This window comes from Eptatretus burgeri, chromosome 8 (genome assembly GCF_056783735.1).
Source record: "Eptatretus burgeri isolate ZD-2024b chromosome 8, Ebu_testis_v1, whole genome shotgun sequence".
NCBI lineage: Eukaryota > Metazoa > Chordata > Myxini > Myxiniformes > Myxinidae > Eptatretus > Eptatretus burgeri.
In genome coordinates, this window is record NC_140968.1 from 86,381,660 (window position 1) to 86,400,659 (window position 19,000).

A 19,000-nucleotide genomic window follows, 5' to 3' on the forward strand; every position below is an offset into this window, starting at 1 on the left:
TTAGTTATAGGAATAGACATACACCATATTCACAAAAGTATTTTACAGCAGTCCCATATTTGAAATTAATAATCACCCAACTTGGATGTGCATATGTGCCAGCTTTATTTGACAATGCACATTGTCATACTGCTGTGCATCATAGACATTTGTGAGGACATAGTCCATATCCTGGACTTAATCCCAATCAAAACGATCTGGGGTGTCTTGTAACCCTGCTGGAGGGTCACGGTCAAGATAAACAGAGGAAAATGAATCACTGAACCTGAACTTGCTCTAAATGTGGAATTGTCTAATATTACACCTGATATCATATCTCCCACCATCTTATCTACCAATCTAATAACGCCTGATCTTGTATCCCTGATGACATATACCGACGTTTGTTTCAAACTGTTTGTGCATGCTGCATCCTAAAAAAATTTTTTTAGATTGTTGCCAATTGATTTTAACTAAAATCAGTGATATAATGATTGAAGTGTCTGCTCTAAGTCTAGAAGCTTGATGGTTTGAACCTGACCCTGGCTGAGTCACACCAAAGACTTAAGAAATGGTACGTGCTGCTTCCATGCTTAACACTCACCAGAGGATAGAGCACAGCCAAACTCCATGGAGTGCTATCACATGGGGGAGGAGGAAATTTGTCCTTAATTTGCTAAGCAGGGAGAGGAAAGCGACGTCATAAAAGATGGTGTTGTTGGTACCCAGAGTGCTCTCAGATGTGACGTCACTTCCCGCAAAGCTCAGTGGCTGTGTTTTATCTGAAGTCAAATCCGTTGTTGTCTTATGTATGTGTCTGCCTTTGTTCATGTAGTGGATCATGATTATTGGTGTTTTGTGATTTTGTTTTTTATTCTATTTTATTCCAAATGCAATCCAAAAGCCATATGTTTTTGAATATCGTAGGTTTTGTTTATGAATGATTTCACATGAATCATCCAGCTGATTATACAGGTGGTGTTCCAAAAGCAGTTTTGCGTTTTATCACAGGATGATGAGTGTTCATAAGTCGGTATGCTGACAAATATAGAACTTTGCAACACTCTTGCTATTGACGTCCGCTATCCCATTGGCACTATATAAGCATTTCCTGCATGATTAGAAACCCGCATACAGTGTACATGTGCAGGTAATTTGTACAATCAATGCAGTGTTCTACACCTTCAACTCTCTGTGATGAAATCACATTTTAGAAACAGGGTGGTGACCATCTTGCAAGACGTCGCTCCTTTCTCTCCGTTTAGTCAAGTGCCATGGCATCTAGTTAATAGGACAGTTGCAAACCAGCATCTCAGGCAATTATGTCACATTGAATGTTGGAACAGGTAAACGTAACTGGATTTATTGTGCATTGTTTAAAATATGCAAATAAGCAATTTTTCCAGCTTGATCTTCTGTAATAATAATAAATGTCAGTGTGTGTTAGTGTGTCAGTCAGTCAGTGTGTGTATGTCTCCTCCATATCTCCAAAACCATGAAACCTACTGGCGTGAAACTTTGCATGCATGGGATATCCACGGGAGTGGATGAATGAAAACTGGGTATTTGGGTTCATTTAGACACCCCTTTTGAAGATAATTCACAGACTTATTTAATTATCCTTTATCAAGGCATCATCCTTTGTCACGTCACGGTTCCTCACTGGGGTCTTGTTTTTAAAAATGAGCCCAGTTTTTTACTGGGCTCAAAAATATTTTTTCACTTTCCTCACTCGTATCATCGAATGCCTAACTGTCATACCTACAAATTGCTTATAAACAACCGGAGACACCAGTGTCCGTGGCTTTATTCCATTTCTGCACATTCGATAACTTCTAGAATCTCAACCTCAACCTTTTTGTGTGATCTGCTTTCATTATCCACCTGTCTCTTTGACATCGAAAGAGATAAGAATCATATTTGGAGTGAGTCTACCGGAGGGTTGCAAAGGTCGTTGTATATGTGAGCATGTATGCATGCAGGCAGGCCTTTGCCAATTAGATAGCATGGATTTTAAATGCTGCCACCCAGTTTTATATGGAACCCGGCAGTTAAAAAGAAAATGGTGCTGTTTGCACACATTTTATCACCATTTCCTTTCCCTCGACTCATGCTGCCTTTCTCTCCTTTCAACTCACTCTACCTTCCATTCCCCACATGCTGCCTTCCCTTCCCCTCATATCACATTCTCTTCCCCTCTCACACTTACCTTCTCCCCAAAGCCCCTCCCCTCTCCACCACTCCAGGCAGTCTCCACATGCTGTATTAACATGCTGTTTTAATGTACCCTATTTCATTCAATCCTGTACTGCACCCCCACCCTTTCTCCAAAAGTACCACTTCCAAACGCAAGCCTAGAACCCCCTCCCCAGAGGCGGATTAATGCACGGGCATGCGGGGCCTGTGCCCAGGGGCCCTGAGCTCAAGGTGTGCCCTGAGCTCAAATGGGCCCAAGGAAGAGGCAGCGTGAGGACCATGCAAACCCTACAATTGCATAAGGCTCCCAGATAACGTGGGGCCTCACACGACCGATCGTGGTTCACAATCTTTTGAGATGGGCCCCGAAGGTGTGATCTCACTTTGCCGACAAAACGTATCAACCTGTGAGTGATGACATACACAGTGCAAAGGGAATGCTCCATCTTAAGGAAAGAAAGGACTGTCATCGATAAAAAAATCGATTAAAAACATTTTTTCCCCTAACGTTTAACTCGACAGGAGTATTACGAAATTAGGGCGTGATGTTAGGTTAGTAGAGAACGAGAATGGAATAATAACGATGTTTAATGCACACAATTGTCACAATAATCACAATACAATTCCTCATGTTAAAACATATTGATATTGTTTTGGAAATCCACACAACAATTTATAATATGATCTCAAAATACCCTTCATTAGTAGGTGGACGAACCCATGCGCATGGCAGAACGTTGCAGATTTAAAATCTGAGCACCTGTCGCAAGGATGAAACAAAATTACCTGCGCAGTACCGACAAGCGAAAAATGGTGAAAATCACCAGAAATTAACTTTTTCGTTACATAGAACGGCAGAAAATTAACGGCAGAACAAGAAAAGGATCCTCGGTCGAGCACATCTGGGGTGTGTCTCATTACCTTAAACACTTAGCTTGCTATCACTTACTAAGCCAGCCCTTCGTCAACGGTTTCATTGGACTGCTTACTTGAGTGCTTAAGCCACTTGACGAGCGCTCCACAAGAAACTTTTCGCTCTTCCACGAGCCTTGTCTATGTGTACAAACAAATAGGACCGTCTGTCCTGAAGCTCACCTGGATCAGAATCATCAGTCACTCAAACCCCACGCAGACCCGAGACCATGATTTTTTTTTCAATGCTGTGAACAAACGTTTGTACATCATGGGTGATGAAGGTTGTGGCCAAGTTTCATTGAAATTCTGGATGTAGTTTCGGAGAAGAGAACAAATACTTATTTGGGGGGGCTCAAACAGCCCGCAGAACCCTTTAGTCCCTGTTTTTTTTTTTAATGCAATAAACAAACTTTGGTACATCACAGGTGATGAAGGTTGTGGTCAAGTTTCATCAAAATTGTGTGTGTACTTTCGGAGAAGAGACCAAATAGCCATTTTGAGGGGTGCACCGCCCCCCCCCCACCTCTACCCCTGTAGACCCCCTTAATGAGCGCAGATTTTGATGCAGTCGATAAACTTTGGTATATTATGGGTGCTGAAGGTTGTGGTCAAGTTTCGTTAAAATCCTGTATGTAATTTCAGAGAACAGACCAAATCGCCATTTTGTGGGGCTCACCCCTGAAGACCCCCTTATTGAGCACAGATTTTGATGCGGTGGATACACTTTGGTACATTATGGGTGATGATGGTTGTGGGCAAATTTCATTGAAATTGTTTATGTAGTTTCAGAGAAGAGAGCAATTACCTTTTTGAGGGGGGGGGTCAAAATCCCCCCACACCCCTCCCCACCCAAAGACAGCCTAAATGAGTGCAGATTTTGATGCGGTCAATGAACTTTCCTTCGACGTCAGATATGAAACTTGTGGCCAAGTTTCATCAAAATCGTGTGTTTGGTTCAAGCGATAATGACTGAAGTGTTTATGGACTCACTGACTGACTGACTCACCTACAGACACAGCTCGATCGCATAAGCTCACCTGAGTAAAATCCAGGTGAGCTAAAAATAAGAAAATAGAAACTTGGTAACTGAACACACTCTTGCAAGTGCCGGGGTGTGTTCCCTGACCATTTACCGATCAACTTGTAATGCACTTGCCAAGTGGCTTAATCACTAAAGCAAGCACTCCAATGAAACAGTTGATAAGGAATGGCTGGCTTGGCAAGTAATAGCAAGCTGATTGGTAATGGAACACCTTAACATGGCATGTTTTATCCGAGGGGAAAAGGCAATAAAACATGGGAATTCCTTTGGATTTTTTTGTAGTCGAGTGCAAAGCAATGTAGGTTAAGTGAGTGAAAGTAACATGGAGTCCTTTTTTGGGGGGGGGGGGTCCCTAAAATATTGGTTTTGTGCCCAGGGCCTCAAAAAATCTTAATCCGCTTCTGCCCTCCTCTCAAGTTTACCTCCTCCCAAAAACCCCCCCTCCCCACTCCCCCCCAACTCTTCCCCATCCTCCTCACTCCCACTCCGCTTCCGGAGTGTATAGCGACGTTTGGTGAGGCGTCGCTCTCCCTGTCCCTCTCCTTACTTGCTTTTCCCCCCCTCCTCGCTCCATCCTCCTCATTCCTCCACCCCTGCTTGCTCCCCTCTCTCCTCCTCTCTCCCTTCTTCTTAAATTCTCATCAGCAAAGCGACAGGTTGTATTTGCTCGTACATAATGTAGAATCCATTTTCTTTAGAAAAAAGAAAGTTGATAATTAAGGTTGAACCACATGACTTGCATAACTTGCATTACTCGATGCCCTGCCTCTGGGTTGTGTTAAAGGCACTTCCTGCATTTTGGTCAATGAGCGTCACAGGAGTATATGTAGTTAAAATGGCAATGCAGTGGCATCTTTCTTTGTCAAAGGAAGTCGTTTTCGACTAAAGAAGGTATTGCATTATTCAATGGATGGAATCGAGAGAATGTTAATCAAAGCATGCTAACTAAGTAAGAAGAAGCTGGCATTTTGGGCATTAACACTTCGATTGTGTGCAGGCACCCAGACCAAATTCCACTTCTTCATCCATGTGGAAAATAGTAGGCCATGCCCTAATGTACAGGGGCACTGCATCAGCAGCGCAAACGCACCTCAATCAAGACTAAAACAGTAAACTGAATTCATTTGATCCTGGTCAAATATGCACCTGAAAATATAAAAATCTGTACAGAGAAATGTTTTGTTTTATATTTGTATTTATTGGTGATATGCCATGAGCAGCGGGGTTGCAACCTGCCAAGTGAAGCGAAAGTCAGGATTCATAAAACAGTATCTGATAATCAGATTTTTCACTTATATTAACGCCTTCATCTGAAAAATAATGCACCATTAAGCAGAAAACGCAACATTTATCATTTTGTTTCAACGCGAGGCTGTTCAATCCCACTCTTCCCTCCAGGGGTTTAAGCAGGTGGTTCACCATGATGCCATGTGATCCTACAACCTTACCCAAGATCCTTTCCTTCTCCATTAACCCTTTCTAACCCAACTCTCTTGTAGATTACTGGGTTTCCTCTCCTCTACTCTCCCTCTCTTCTTTTCCCTTGTTTATTCTGTCCAACCGTGGCCCCAATGTGAGTTCGTTTTGTTTCTTCCTTGATCTCGCTCTTCCACAAGCCTCAATCTTGTAATACAAACAAAATATTTACTTGAATGAAATTGCCAATAATTTCTGTGAGAACAGTCATGTGTTGTTCCACGATGGCACAAAAATTGCATGTACTTTTACGTCCACCCGATTCCATATAGGACAGATGACTTGGTGTCCAATGGTGGAGTCCTTTCTTTGGGTACCAGAGCAGAGGTCAAATTTGGTATAATCAGATTTGACCAGTAATTGAAACCCAGAACCAATCAGCACGGAGACAGTAATTTGCGTGCGACTGAAATTTCCTGCCATTGCTGTTTGAATCACCTACGGTCCCAAATAGGTCAAAAATCAATGGATCATTCTTCCTGTGTCACCTATATACCCCTTTCACACTACAGACTGCTTACCCTGGGGTATGCCTGTCCTGGGGGAAAAAAATATTACCCCATGTTTCTTTACCAACCCCCCTTCCCCTTCCACACCAGATTTGCTAACCCCGTGGTTTGCTTAACTCGGACAATCTTCCCCGGGGTATGTCAGTGCCTTCTCAGGTTAGCCACAATGCTTTGTTTTACAGTTGCTGCATTCACAGTACTGTCACAATGTAGAAAATTTCACTCGTTCCTGTCGCTGCCCTTTTGTCATTTTTCTCTTGATTTCGTTTTTTTAATATTTGGCGATGAAGGAGTATATGGTCCAGCCAGAGTAGGCGACACTGTCGACAGCTTCAGGGATTAAAAAGATTTAGAGCGTTGTTTGGGGGTTGTCAAAGCCAGCAGCGGCTGATTTTTGTGCTCGTGTTGTCCATGGCTTTGGCGGACAGCATTGTACATGTCGACCAACTTCCAGTAAACAGTACTTTTGATATTTGACCACACAAGATATGGCAACCTTTATCCCACAATTTATTAAACCACACTCATTTCACACTGCATCCAATACCCCGGGGTACAGTGTTACCTCTGAGATAACCCGAGTGCTGAGCAAGGTGAAAATACCACAGGGTATCAACCGCTAAAAATTCCTTTTCCTGGGGGAAGAAAAATGTGGAGTGAAAGCTCTGAATTTGTGGAGGTAGTGGTGGAGTAGAATCTGATTTACCTCCAATATACCTCAAATATTTTGTAATGTGAATGGGGTGATAGAATGGTACTCGTACCATCGCCACTATGACTGGTGTTCTTCATTTGCGGTAGGAAGGCATTGACGAGGCTCTTAGTTGGTTTTATATTGAGATGATAGGCCGTTCTTTCTTAACCAACGCAGAGACAGCACATGGGTTACAAGGCGACAAAAAGTACAGGGCGTCCACAAAGTTTTGTTCCAGTTTTAAAATGTCATTACAATCAAACGGGAACAAAACCTTGTGGATTCCCTGTATATAACGTTGGCTTGAAACTTTTATCTCTGCTTTTATACCATCATCATGTCAGCAACGGCCTGAAATAGAACGCTCATCAAGTGAAACGTTCATTTCAAAAGACTGTTTTACTGCCACACAAGAGAACCTCCTTCCTACATCCGCAACGGTGCATATTAAACTCCCACGAACTCGGTTCTTTTGTACCTTTTCGAAATCATCCAAATGACTTTCAACTCGGTCGATTTATTGTGCTTCTTTTTTGTACTCGCCACATATCTACAGTATTTATTGGCCGATTCATTGCTGGTGGACCATTCTGGCTTGAAATGCATGCGTGGATGGCTGAATGACCACCTTGGGGTTTTTGTAAATGATTTTTGAACCCTTACATCAAAGTGGAGGAATATTTTTGAGATATGAATAATGTCTGTCCTCCTTCCACACAATGCACATGCATTTGCTCACATTATGTTACACCAAGTGTTTTTTTTTTGTTTGTTTTGTTCTTTTTGTGGATTTACTTCTTTCTTGTCCACTGCAATCGGCATGCACATTGGTCCATTTGTGTGGAAGTCTGAGCTTTGCTTCATAATGTGCATGACTGGCTTTGAGTTGCTATACTTAGTGAAGCTTCAACAAAGCACTTTGCAATTATAGATTACACCCAACTGCCATCAGGAGCTGCCAGCCTGGAGTGGTCTGAATTTGAGGTCCAGGGCACCTGTCAAAGACTTCTTTGCTGATTGTTTCCACAGTCATTATCTTGAAATGAGGAGTTTCATTCTCAGCTCAGAAAGCTAGCACTTTGCCCAGATTGGTACGGCTTCTTGCAAAGCCGTCACTGAACCATAAACGTGCTCCGAGGGATGATGCGCCAGTTGTCCCTCACCACCGTTCATGCATTTGTTGTATAAAACTGACAAATATCGGGCAAAACAAACAATCAATCGGAGATTGCAGACCCTCGGCAGGACTTGTTTTGTGTGGTGTATTTTGTGGCGTTTGTTGACTGACTGTGTTTCGCAATTAATGAGACAATTAGAACTGCCACTTTATAAATGCTGGCAGTGATGACTGGTTCAGCAATTTCAGAGAGGAAGATTTTTGAAAGTTTAACGAAAAGAAAATAATATGTGACTGCCGCATCACGTGACTGATGTCATCAAAAATTATTGTGGACCATTTTATCCCGAGATGACCCTCAAAAATTTTCACAATGATCATATGTAGTGTTCTACATCTGCAATTATGACATCATAAAAATTACACTCATTCCCCATGAGACATACTTGCTATGTGCCAAGTTTCATTTTTTGTCCTTGGTGCAGTTTCAGAGATACAGAGGTCCAAAGTTTTAACCTTTTTTCCAACATGGCTGCCACACCACGTGACTGTTGACATCATAATTATCAGTGAAACATTCTACATGAGTAGTCACATCAATGGTGAAAATTTTGTTTCAATCCGATAAGGGGTTGCAGAGAAAAATAAGAAAGTTCTGTGCGGACAAACAGACGAACAGACCCAAATGCAATACCCTCTACTTCGGCGAGGGTAATGATGGTGTTGATGTTGCTTGATGCAAAGTTTATCAAAGTACCAAGTGTATTACGCCCCCCTCCCGCCCACCCCCCACCTACCCTCGCTTCCCCCCTGCACACGAAGCGAAAAGCAAGGTTAATCAATTGGTTCCATGTCTGTCCATCCATCCAACCATCTTACATAGAAGAACAACTTATTTCAATTGAATGTTATATTTTGAACATGAATAGGAAGACAAGTTTACCGTTTTACTGTAACATGGCTCAGAATTCGACCCAAACACACATGCGCAGAGAGGAGTGAGATAATATATTTTACTCTTCCTGACGGTCAAACAAAACTGAAAATCATTCCAAATAGGAAACTTACTGTTCTTGAGGATGTTATAAAGGACACAAACAACAGGCACGAATAACTAATGTAACCTATTAGATAGGTTGGTGTCATAGACACTGGGTAAAACGCCGGTAAAACCTGGAATTGATTTCACCTTTAAACCGGAAATTTAAATTGAAGTATATACAGTACGTGAACACTATAACACAAATCGCCTTCATTGTACTTCCAAGATCCATGCAATCTATCGATATATATATATATATATATATATATATATATATATATATATATATATATATATATATATATATATATATATATATATATATATATATATATATACAGTAGCATTAGAGGGCACAAGTGAGAGGGTTGGAGTGAAGAAGATGCCTATTGACGCTGCATTCGATGGTGATCAATAAGGCCTTCATCTCCTAAACTGTGACTCAACAACATCTCATGACAGTGTATAAGGGTGATATAAATTTTTTTGTAAACATATTCAAGGCTTGTGGAAGAGCTATTAGTAGTACACTGAATGGATCAGGACACAACAGGCCAAAAGGAACAGTTGAGAGAGTGAGGGAAACACCAACAGCAGAGTTGAAGCCCAAGATTGAGGCAGACTTGGACAAACAATGGGTGTGGGGTTGGAATAGGGGTAGAAGAGGATGTAAGGTGTGGACAAGATAGATACAGAAGGAAACTCTACCCTCGATACTCCCAGGAGGGAAAACTGGAAATTTGGAATGAGGAGGGATTGTGGTAAAGGTTAATGAGGGTAGAAAAGTGATGAATATAATACTGCTGAAGCCTGGTGTTGGCTTAGTGGTTAGGGTTGTGGCTTGGGATCCGAGGGTCCTGAGTTCAAGGCCCGTCGGCCGCTGAATTGATACACCAGGGGGTTGACTCAGCTTGTCATCCTTCCGAGGTTGGCGAAATGAGTTCCAGTTCCAGTGTGTGTACTGGTAGAGGGGCACTGCATCAGCGACACAGTTGCGCTTCAATAAATGATAGCTACCCCGGCAGCTAAGCTGCCATCTGACCACCACCACCAGACTGCTTCATTCGCGCTAAATTTACGGATTAAAAAAACATCTTTAAAAATGAAGTGTTATACTTGAATGCTGAGTGTGGTATCTTGTTCTATGAACTCTAGTTATACATGGTTCAATCCCTCTGTGACATTGTGTGTCACTGGAGAATTGCATAATGCTATTTATAAAACAATGACATCACCATGCTAATTACCTTAAATGATCTCCACTTAAAGGCCCAGTCACACCTTGACGTTTTAGCCTGCAATGGCAACGTATCAAAATGTATGTAAAACGCTGGCTTACGTTGAACTTTTGATGTTTTTTTTAAAGATTCGGACGTATTCATAACGAGTTGGTCGTATGCATAACATATGAGTAACGGACACACAACGTTTCGTTGCCTTATAGATAACTTATACCAACGAAGCTTAGCCTGTTGTCGGTGTTCACAACCTATGTCCAACGATAGTCTAACTTATGCTAGCGCTGCACGTATCGCCGACGATCACGTGGCGTAGCCTATTAAAAACCTGCCGCTCAACGATTCAAATCATAACCGCCGCAGAAATGGAAGTGTCAACATCGCAGTCACACCTTGGTGATCTTGCCAGCGTATGCCGACCTCTGAAAAATGCGTCTAAAACGCTGGCGCACGTCACATACGGTATGGGTAAGTTTGGGATACATGAATATAACGCGAAAGTACGCTATCATACGTCGTAGTAAGTGGAGTGCGTCTTGTAATTTTAAACGTGTTAAACATTTTACGACGTACTTGCCTTATGCCTCACACATTCCGCATGCGATGGGAATAAGTTGTACGCACGATATGCGATCGTTGGCACACGTCGACAAAAGTTACTTGTAAGGTACTCAGAAGTCGAAACGCGTCAATGTAATGGTTCGCGTCAGTATTCCAGACTCCCGGTTTTTTACTTACGAAATCTAAAGATTTCGTAAGTATATTGATGCCTTCCGTATGCTCCGGTTAAAATAGGTGTACCATATCCCTGTGTCGTAAGAGGTGACCAGGGTTGCGTCAGGTAGGGCATCCGGCGTAAAACCTGTGCCAAATCACTATGCGGATCATAACGGATGATCCGCTGTGGCGACCCTTAACGGGAGCAGCCGAAAGAAGAAGAAGAAGAAGATTGATGCCTTCCGTTTCTGTTTGTTACTTATGAAATCTAAAGAATTCGTAAGTATATTGATGCCTTCCATTTTTGTTTGTTTGTTTGTTTGTAGGCACGATAACTTGAGAACGGAAGAAGCTACCAATGTCAAATTACACCACGTGATTCAGGACGGTGATGGCTAGTGCTGATTAGATTTTGGTCAAAATCGGTCAAAGGTCAAGGTCACAGTGAGGTCAAACATAATTCCGTAAATTCATGTGGAGAAATGAAGTATTTTTGCTTCGCTCGACGTTACGAGTTCGTTTTAACTTCGATTTTAATTTTGTCTTCGGTTTTTGCGATCGCTTAGGACGCTTAAAACTCGGTTGTCGAAATTCTGGAACAGCGATGAATAACTGATATATATAATAAATAATAAGTCTTTGATCAGATTCTTCTGAAAAGTAATACACCAATTATCTGGCATATCCTGCTGGTACTGAATCACTTTTTTAAAAATAAAAACAAAAAAATGGAATTTTTATAAGAAATCTAGTTTTTGTCGGGGACTCATTATCTGCAAACCACAATGAATTCAGAATTCAAGCTCCCCTTGGGCTTCTGACTGATTCATGCTTTTATTAGACAAGGTCAGAGGTAAAGTTGACGATTTCACAAGTACCAGTCCATGACTGCTTGTTTGTTTCTTTGTTTGTTTGTAGGCACAATAACTCGAGAACCGAAGAAGCTACCAATGTCAAATTAAACCACGTGATTCAGGAGGGTGATGGCTAGCGCTGATTAGATTTTTGTCAAAATCGGTCAACGGTCAAGGTCACAGTGAGGTCAAACATTCAATTTTTGATGGTTTGGGACAATCATCGTAGAAACTTCTGGTTGGCATCACTACCTTCTCGAGAGACGGCTTTTATTAGACAAGGTCAGAGGTCAAGTTGACTATTTCGTAAGTACCAGTCGATGACTGCTTGTTTGTTTGTTTGTTACACGATAACTCGAGAACGGAAGAAGCTACAAATGTCAAATTACACCACGTGATTCAGAAATGTGATGGCAAGTGCTGATTAGATTTTGGTCAAAATCGGTCAAAGGTCAAGGTCACAGTGAGGTCAAACATCCAAAAAAATGATAACTCGAGAACGGAAGAAGCTTCCAATGTCAAATTACACCACGTGATTCAGGAGGGTGGTGGCTCGTGCTGATTAGATTTTGGTCAAAATCGGTCAAAGGTCAAGGTCACGGTGAGGTCAAACATCCAAAACATTCGATTTTTGATGGTTTGGTACAGAATCATCGTAGAAACTTCTGGTTTGTGTCGCTACCTTCTCAAGAGACAGCTTTTATTAGACAAGGTCAGAGGTCAAGTTGACAATTTCGTAAGTACCAGTCTATGACTGCTTGTTTTTTTTTTTGTTTGTTTGTTTGTAGGCACGATAACTCGAGAACGGAAGAAGCTACCAATGTCAAATTACACCACGTGATTCAGGAGGGTGATGGCTAGTGCTGATTAGATTTTGGTCAAAATTCAAGGTCACGGTTAGGTCAAACATAATTCCGTAAATTCACGTGGAGAAATGGAGTATTTTTGCTTCGCTCGACGTTACGAGTTCGTTTTAACTTTGATTTTAATTTTGTCTTTGGTTTTTGCGATCGCTTCGGACGCTTAAAACTCGGTTGTCGAAATTCTGCTAAAAATCGGATGTTTTAGAGACGTTTTAAGATTGTATAAAAAATATTTCACTCTACGCGTCACGGGTCGTCCCATGATGCAGTGCGCTCGAGCAGACGCGTCGTTGAGTTACGTTAAGGTATAATTGCATGGAGAAATGGAGATTTTTGCTTCGGTCGACGTTACGATTTTTGATGGTTTGCTACAGAATCATCGTAGAAACTTCTGGTTTGCGTCGCTACCTTCTGTCGAGACAGCTTTTATTAGACGAGGTCAGAGGTCAAGTTGACGATTTCGTAAGTACCAGTCTATGACTGCTTGTTTTTTTTCTTCGGTATGACGGTGTTCAGTGTACAGTGCGGTTATGATTTAAATCGTTGAGCGGCAGCCTATTAATTATATTATATTATAACCGCACTCGAAATCGAAGTGTCAACATCACCATCATACCGAAGGAAGGAGGAAGAAGAAGAAGAAAAAAACCAGGGAGTCTGGAACATTGACGCTAACCATTACCTTGATGTGTTTCGACTTGTGAGTACCTTACAAGGAATGTGTGTCGATGTGTGTCAACAATCGCGTAACGTGCCCACAACACGTTACTCATAGGTTCGAAATAAGTTTTGGGGACGCTAAACATTACCTTGACGTGTTTCGACTGATGATTAACTTACAATTAGCGTGTGTCGACGTGTGTCAGCGATCGCATGACGTGCCTACAACTTATGGCCAGCATTATGCGGAACGTGTGAGTCATACGCTGGCATAAGTCTTAAAATTTCAAGCATGGAAAATTTGAGGACAACCGAAAAGTACAACGTTGAAAGCCAGCGTACAACGACGTATGGCAGTGTTTTTCAGCGTGCTCTCAATGTTATCAAAACTTACCCATAACGTATTCGACGTGTACCAGCGTTTTACACAAATTTTCCAAAAATCGGCATAAGCTGGCTAAAACGTCAAGGTGTGACTGGGCCTTAAGCTATCCAGTAATCAAAGGTGTGTTGAACTCAATTCAATCAATAATTTGGTCTGCTGGTGCTTCATTACTTAGATGCAGCTATGCTATTGATGCAGTGCCCCTTTACATTGAGACATTAATTTGGAATTTAGCCAAAATTCAGAAATCAATGACACACTTTTCATCAGGTCGCTTCTATTTTTTATGCAGAAGTCGAAGCTGATTGAAGAGCTCGACAAAAGACGGTGGATGGTTAATAGACTGAAGGTGGGGCAGAATGGAGAATGCACGTATAAACTCACAGGTGTACTCCAGCTTTTGAAGCAGAGTGACATGAAGGAAAATGTGTACAGGGTCACCAAGATGTGGTTGTATGTTAAACACCATGACGTGGTGTTGAGTCGCAGTCATGAAGAACTGAATCCTGGAAAACGAAATGAAAGAAAGAGAGACTCGGTTCTGCAGACGAGGGAAAGAGATGAAGGAATGGAAGTGGAAATTAAGATTGGATTTGAGCAAGGCAACATGGTGTCGGTTTCTGAAATAATCCAGGACCTGCAAGGTATGGCAGATGGAGGGAACAGAAAGAAAGTGTGGTGAGACTTGAGAAGTGGTAGAGATTTGAATGGCGACAAACTCAGGAAGGATGATAATGGATGCCGAAACCATATGCCAACCGATTTTTTTTTTTTTTTTTTTTTTTTTTTAATTGGTCTGACTTGCATGCAGCCTTGCCATTCAGGCTCTAAAAGGTATACCTCGGCCCAACCTGTTAGGAATGGAGGCAATGGGAGAAATGGCAATGCCGTTGAAGCCTGGCTTCAGTACCGGTGACCCTGGAGAAAACTTAGAATTAATTCGTTGAATTTGCTCTCGAACGGAATGAAATTCTTTCTTCGTGTTGATATCAAAAAGCCATTGCTGCTTTGTGATGCTTTGTTTTCTCGTGTCTCCCTCTTATTATCAGGTAGGAAATTCATTTGAGTGATCTTATGTGCAGATTAAATAACGTTCGAGGAAACCTGAACATTATTGCACAATATTCTTCTGTAATAGTTAACGAGGTCTATTTTTTTTCCTCCCCTAATATGGCTCTTCAAGAGGTGTATGTTTTCCACAACATTAAACTTTCTTAATGTCAGGTTGAACATGAAAGCCAATAAAGCTTCCTGTTATTGTGGGCATTTTTGCATCCAAATTGGTATGTGCTAACAAGCAGGGCTTGTTGAGATTCCTCGTAATGAGGTGGGCAGACTGGTGATATGTGTCGAACCACTTAATGCCTGCCATGCATAGCTTAGGGCAAGCAGGCTGATGTTATGCATGGCACATCCCAAAGCTTTTCCTTCAACAGGACTGTATAATTCTTCTGGTGTGCTACTGCAAAAAAAAAATAAAAAAATCGGTGTGCTACTGTAGCATGCAAACCTGAGATAGCTTTCGACTTGGTTTTTGACTTGGTAATTCCATTGGTTCTCTGCAAACGTTTTGTTTCGTGAAAATGCTCCTGCCATGAGGTGCAGCAAAGTAAATCCCTTGTTGGAAAGTTTTTTTTTTATTCAGTCCCAAAGGCTGAATTTCTAGGTCATGCTACTTGAGTGCTTCTTCAAGTTGTCTGACTCGTTCACAAGATTTTAATAAATAGTCGCCAGCAGCATTCCTGAATATAGTTGCACTCACCTGTCGGTACACATCTGTTTGCTTGCAGTCATTTTCAGGTTCATGGCTCTATTCCAAAATCTCTGCAATTGTTTCTATCTTTCTCCAAATTCAATGAATCGCTGAAGAATTTTATTTCTTTAAACGTAAAGATGGCTGTGGGAATTTGTGACATTAAGGAGCAAAACAAGTTCGTAAATTGAATTGAAATTCAGAGATGTAAACTTCCTTTGCATGAAGAACTAGAACGGCACTCTGTGAAGCGCATACCTCTGCCAGGTTGAACAGTTTACGTTTTGTATTCCACTGAGAGGCCAGATCTGGATTCGGAACTCAACCAAAATCGATTTGGCTTGTTGTTGCCACATAACCAATTCCTCCACATAGTTTTGTCATAACTCGTCCACAACTTTTTGAAATGTCATGCTGCATGTCGTTGTTCGCCCCATCTCTCGATGGTGAAGAATCTCTTGTAACAAGAATGCAAAAATTCTCGGATCCAGATCCGGATCTTCACCAATATCTAATTAATTCGTCCTTGTCACACACCCAACCTGCCCAACAAGTTTCGTACGAATCCATCCATAACCTTTTGAGATATCCTGTTCACAGATAGACAGACAGAAAGACAGCGGTGAAAACATAAGCTCTGCCCACCTTCGGTGGCAGAGGTAAACATACCAACAGACAAGCAGACAGAAAAACAAGCAAATTAACCCAAATTCAACATCCTCTCCTCTGGCGAGGGGAAATATGTAAACAGGTACACATTGCCAGTAAATCGGACATGTCTGAAAATTGATGTCAAAAGGAAAAAAGACAACATTTAATTATTGTGGATACGATATTTGAGTATGTTTCAATTCTACAGAAATCATTGAATGATTAAATCCGGCAGTTCAAGGAGAAATGCAGACATTTAATTACACTTCATGTCATATTTACAATCTCTCCAACTGCTAATGTGTGAAGTGTTTATGACTTACAAATGGAGCCAGTGGTGGGATAGTTGTATGAGCTCAGAGTCTTTGTGTACCGATTGGAATTGGGCTGAACGAAGGGGTTCTTTACAAATGAAACTTTTTCTTTTTTTAATACAATGTCGAGGCTCGTGGAGGAGCTGGACTTAACAGGATAAAAAAAGATCGATAGAAAGAGAGGGGGAAAACGCATCATTTTTTGTATTTTTGTTTTTGTATACAGAGCAAAGACACAACGTAAAACAATAGGAGCAGGAGACAAGAGGGGTGGGAGGAGGAGGGGAGGAGTAAACAGGAGGGAACAGAGACATGAGGAGATCTGTGGAAGGGAGAGGGATGGGGTGGGGTACTCGGGGTAAACAAGATTGACACCACAGGGACTTTCAGGAAGGAAAGCAGGGAAATAGAAGGAGGTGGGTTTGGGGTGGATGAATGGAAGAAAAGATCATGGTTTTGGATGGGGGAAGATAAGAGATGTTGGTGAACAGCTGTTTTGAAGACCTGGAGGGAAAAGTGGGATTGAAGAGAGTGTGGGAGTTTGTTCCAAAGGTGGGGAAAAAGAGGAATGAAAGAGTGAAGGTGAGAAATTTGGACAGAGGTTTTCTTGGGAGGGTTAACAGATGTAGAAAATGTCATTGTTTTGATGGGGGATGATCTGAGATGATGGTGAACAGCTGTCTTGATGAAGAGTGAGATTAAAGAAAATGTGGAAGTTGGTTCCAAAGGTGGGATAAAAAAAAGAGGAATAAATGAGTGGAGGTGAAGAGAGATTCTGGATTTTGGGAGTTTCACAAGAAGGGCGATGCTGGTTGACCATGTGCCCCACAGATACCTGGGTGGGAGAAAGCACAGAGAGGGCACAGGGTGAAATACCAGAAATGAGGCAGAATAAAATAGAAACCACCAACCTGTTGGTGATGGCAAATTGATAGGCCCATAGACTCAGCTTCATCACAGGAGATTCCAATGATCCTGAAGGCCTTGGTTTCCATGGTATCAAGTTGAGCAAGGTGTGAGATCAGATCAGGTCAGGTCAGGTCAGATCTGTGACCTGCTACAGGTACCATGTAAACCTGTATTAACCTGTTCCATGGTCGGGTTGTCGGTGACTAAACCGTCTCCCCCACCAGGTTTTCTGGTGAGGAGGGTGTTTGTATATGGACACCCAGCAGGAATAAAAACAAAACCTGTCAAAGGGCGGAGGAGCTCCTTGTGAGCCAACGGCCATCCATATCTAGTGCCCAACTTTGTCTGCAGACATCCTCCTGCAGTTGGGTTACTTTTTTATTAGGAGGTTGGTGGCAGGATTTGCACTCCGGCCACCGTAAAACTCTTCATTCCGCAAAACACACAAACGCAAAAAAATCTGAAAACCCACTCCGTGGGAGTACCTCCTGTGCAGCTTCCCTTCGCAGGGCAGCTCACCGGATGATGGGATTGGGGCAAAGCCTTCGGGACCCCCAATCTTTGATGAAAGGAGGGAAACCATGGGGTAACATTCCTGGGTCAGATTGCGGGAGAGTGTGTCGGAGTGGTGCTGAGGTGTCGTCCACCAGACGGCGGTCTCCTTGGGTTAACCTGAGGCGGTCCCTTCGGGTGGGTGCCTGGAATGTCCTATCCCTAAGAGAGGATGATCACCTGTCTCTGTTATCATCTGAGCTCAAGCGTTTCGACATCGGTATTGCAGCACTCTCTGAGGTTCGGAGACCGGATTGCGGCGAGATAATGGTGGGTGGTTACACTTACTATTGGTCTGGTCGCTCTGATGGTTACCATACTCAAGGAGTTGCTGACCCCAATGATAATTGAGGCAACACCGGTCAACGAGCGTATTATGAGACTGAGGATTCGTCACTCCTTAGGTGTCATTTCCCTGGTCTCTGTCTATGCTCCGACTGAGGCGAGTGACCTCACCGTGAAGGACACATTCTACGCCACGCTCGAGTCTGTGGTTGATCAGTGCCCCAGACAAGATACACTTCTCGTCTTGGGGGATTTCAATTCATCGACAGGAACTGATGGGGATGGTTATGAGACGTGTGTTGGTCCCCATAGGTCAGGAACTATAAATCAGAATAGCACTAAGTTCCTTGACTTTGTAAGAAGTCATGGACTTAGGGTGGCCGGTTCATGGTTTCAGCGCCCACAAGCTCATCGCTGGACTTGGTATTCCAACGCTGGCAGTGTGGCAAAGATTGACCATGTCCTCGTTGTCGGTCGCTGGAGGATGATCCAGAACTGCAAGGTCTACCGGAGTGCTCAGTTCCTCAATACTGACCACCGGCTTGTTGTAGCAACTCTAAAGCTGCACCTTAAATCCTGGAGAATGGTACCATCCCAGCCGATGCTGGATGTTGGCAAGCTCAAGGATGAGAGTGTAGCTGAGGAGTTTGCGAACAGGCTGACTGGACATTTGGGGTCTCTGGGTGCTTTGGGGGGTCCTGAAGAGTTATGGATTACCTTCAAGACCACCGTCCTTGATGTTACCGGTAGATGTCTTGGAACTCACCGCAGGGCAAAGAAGAATTTTGTCTCTCAAGGAACACTGGATACCATTGACCAGAGTCGCAGGGCCAGGCTGAATGGCAAAGC

General features: G+C 42.5%; 1 protein-coding gene across 1 annotated transcript in view; it reads left to right on the plus strand.

Moving 5' to 3' along the window:
* Window positions 1–19,000, plus strand: part of LOC147022212 (voltage-dependent T-type calcium channel subunit alpha-1H-like) — a 481,200-nt gene that overhangs the window by 23,850 nt on the left and 438,350 nt on the right. The gene's annotated exons all lie outside the window — the stretch shown is intronic.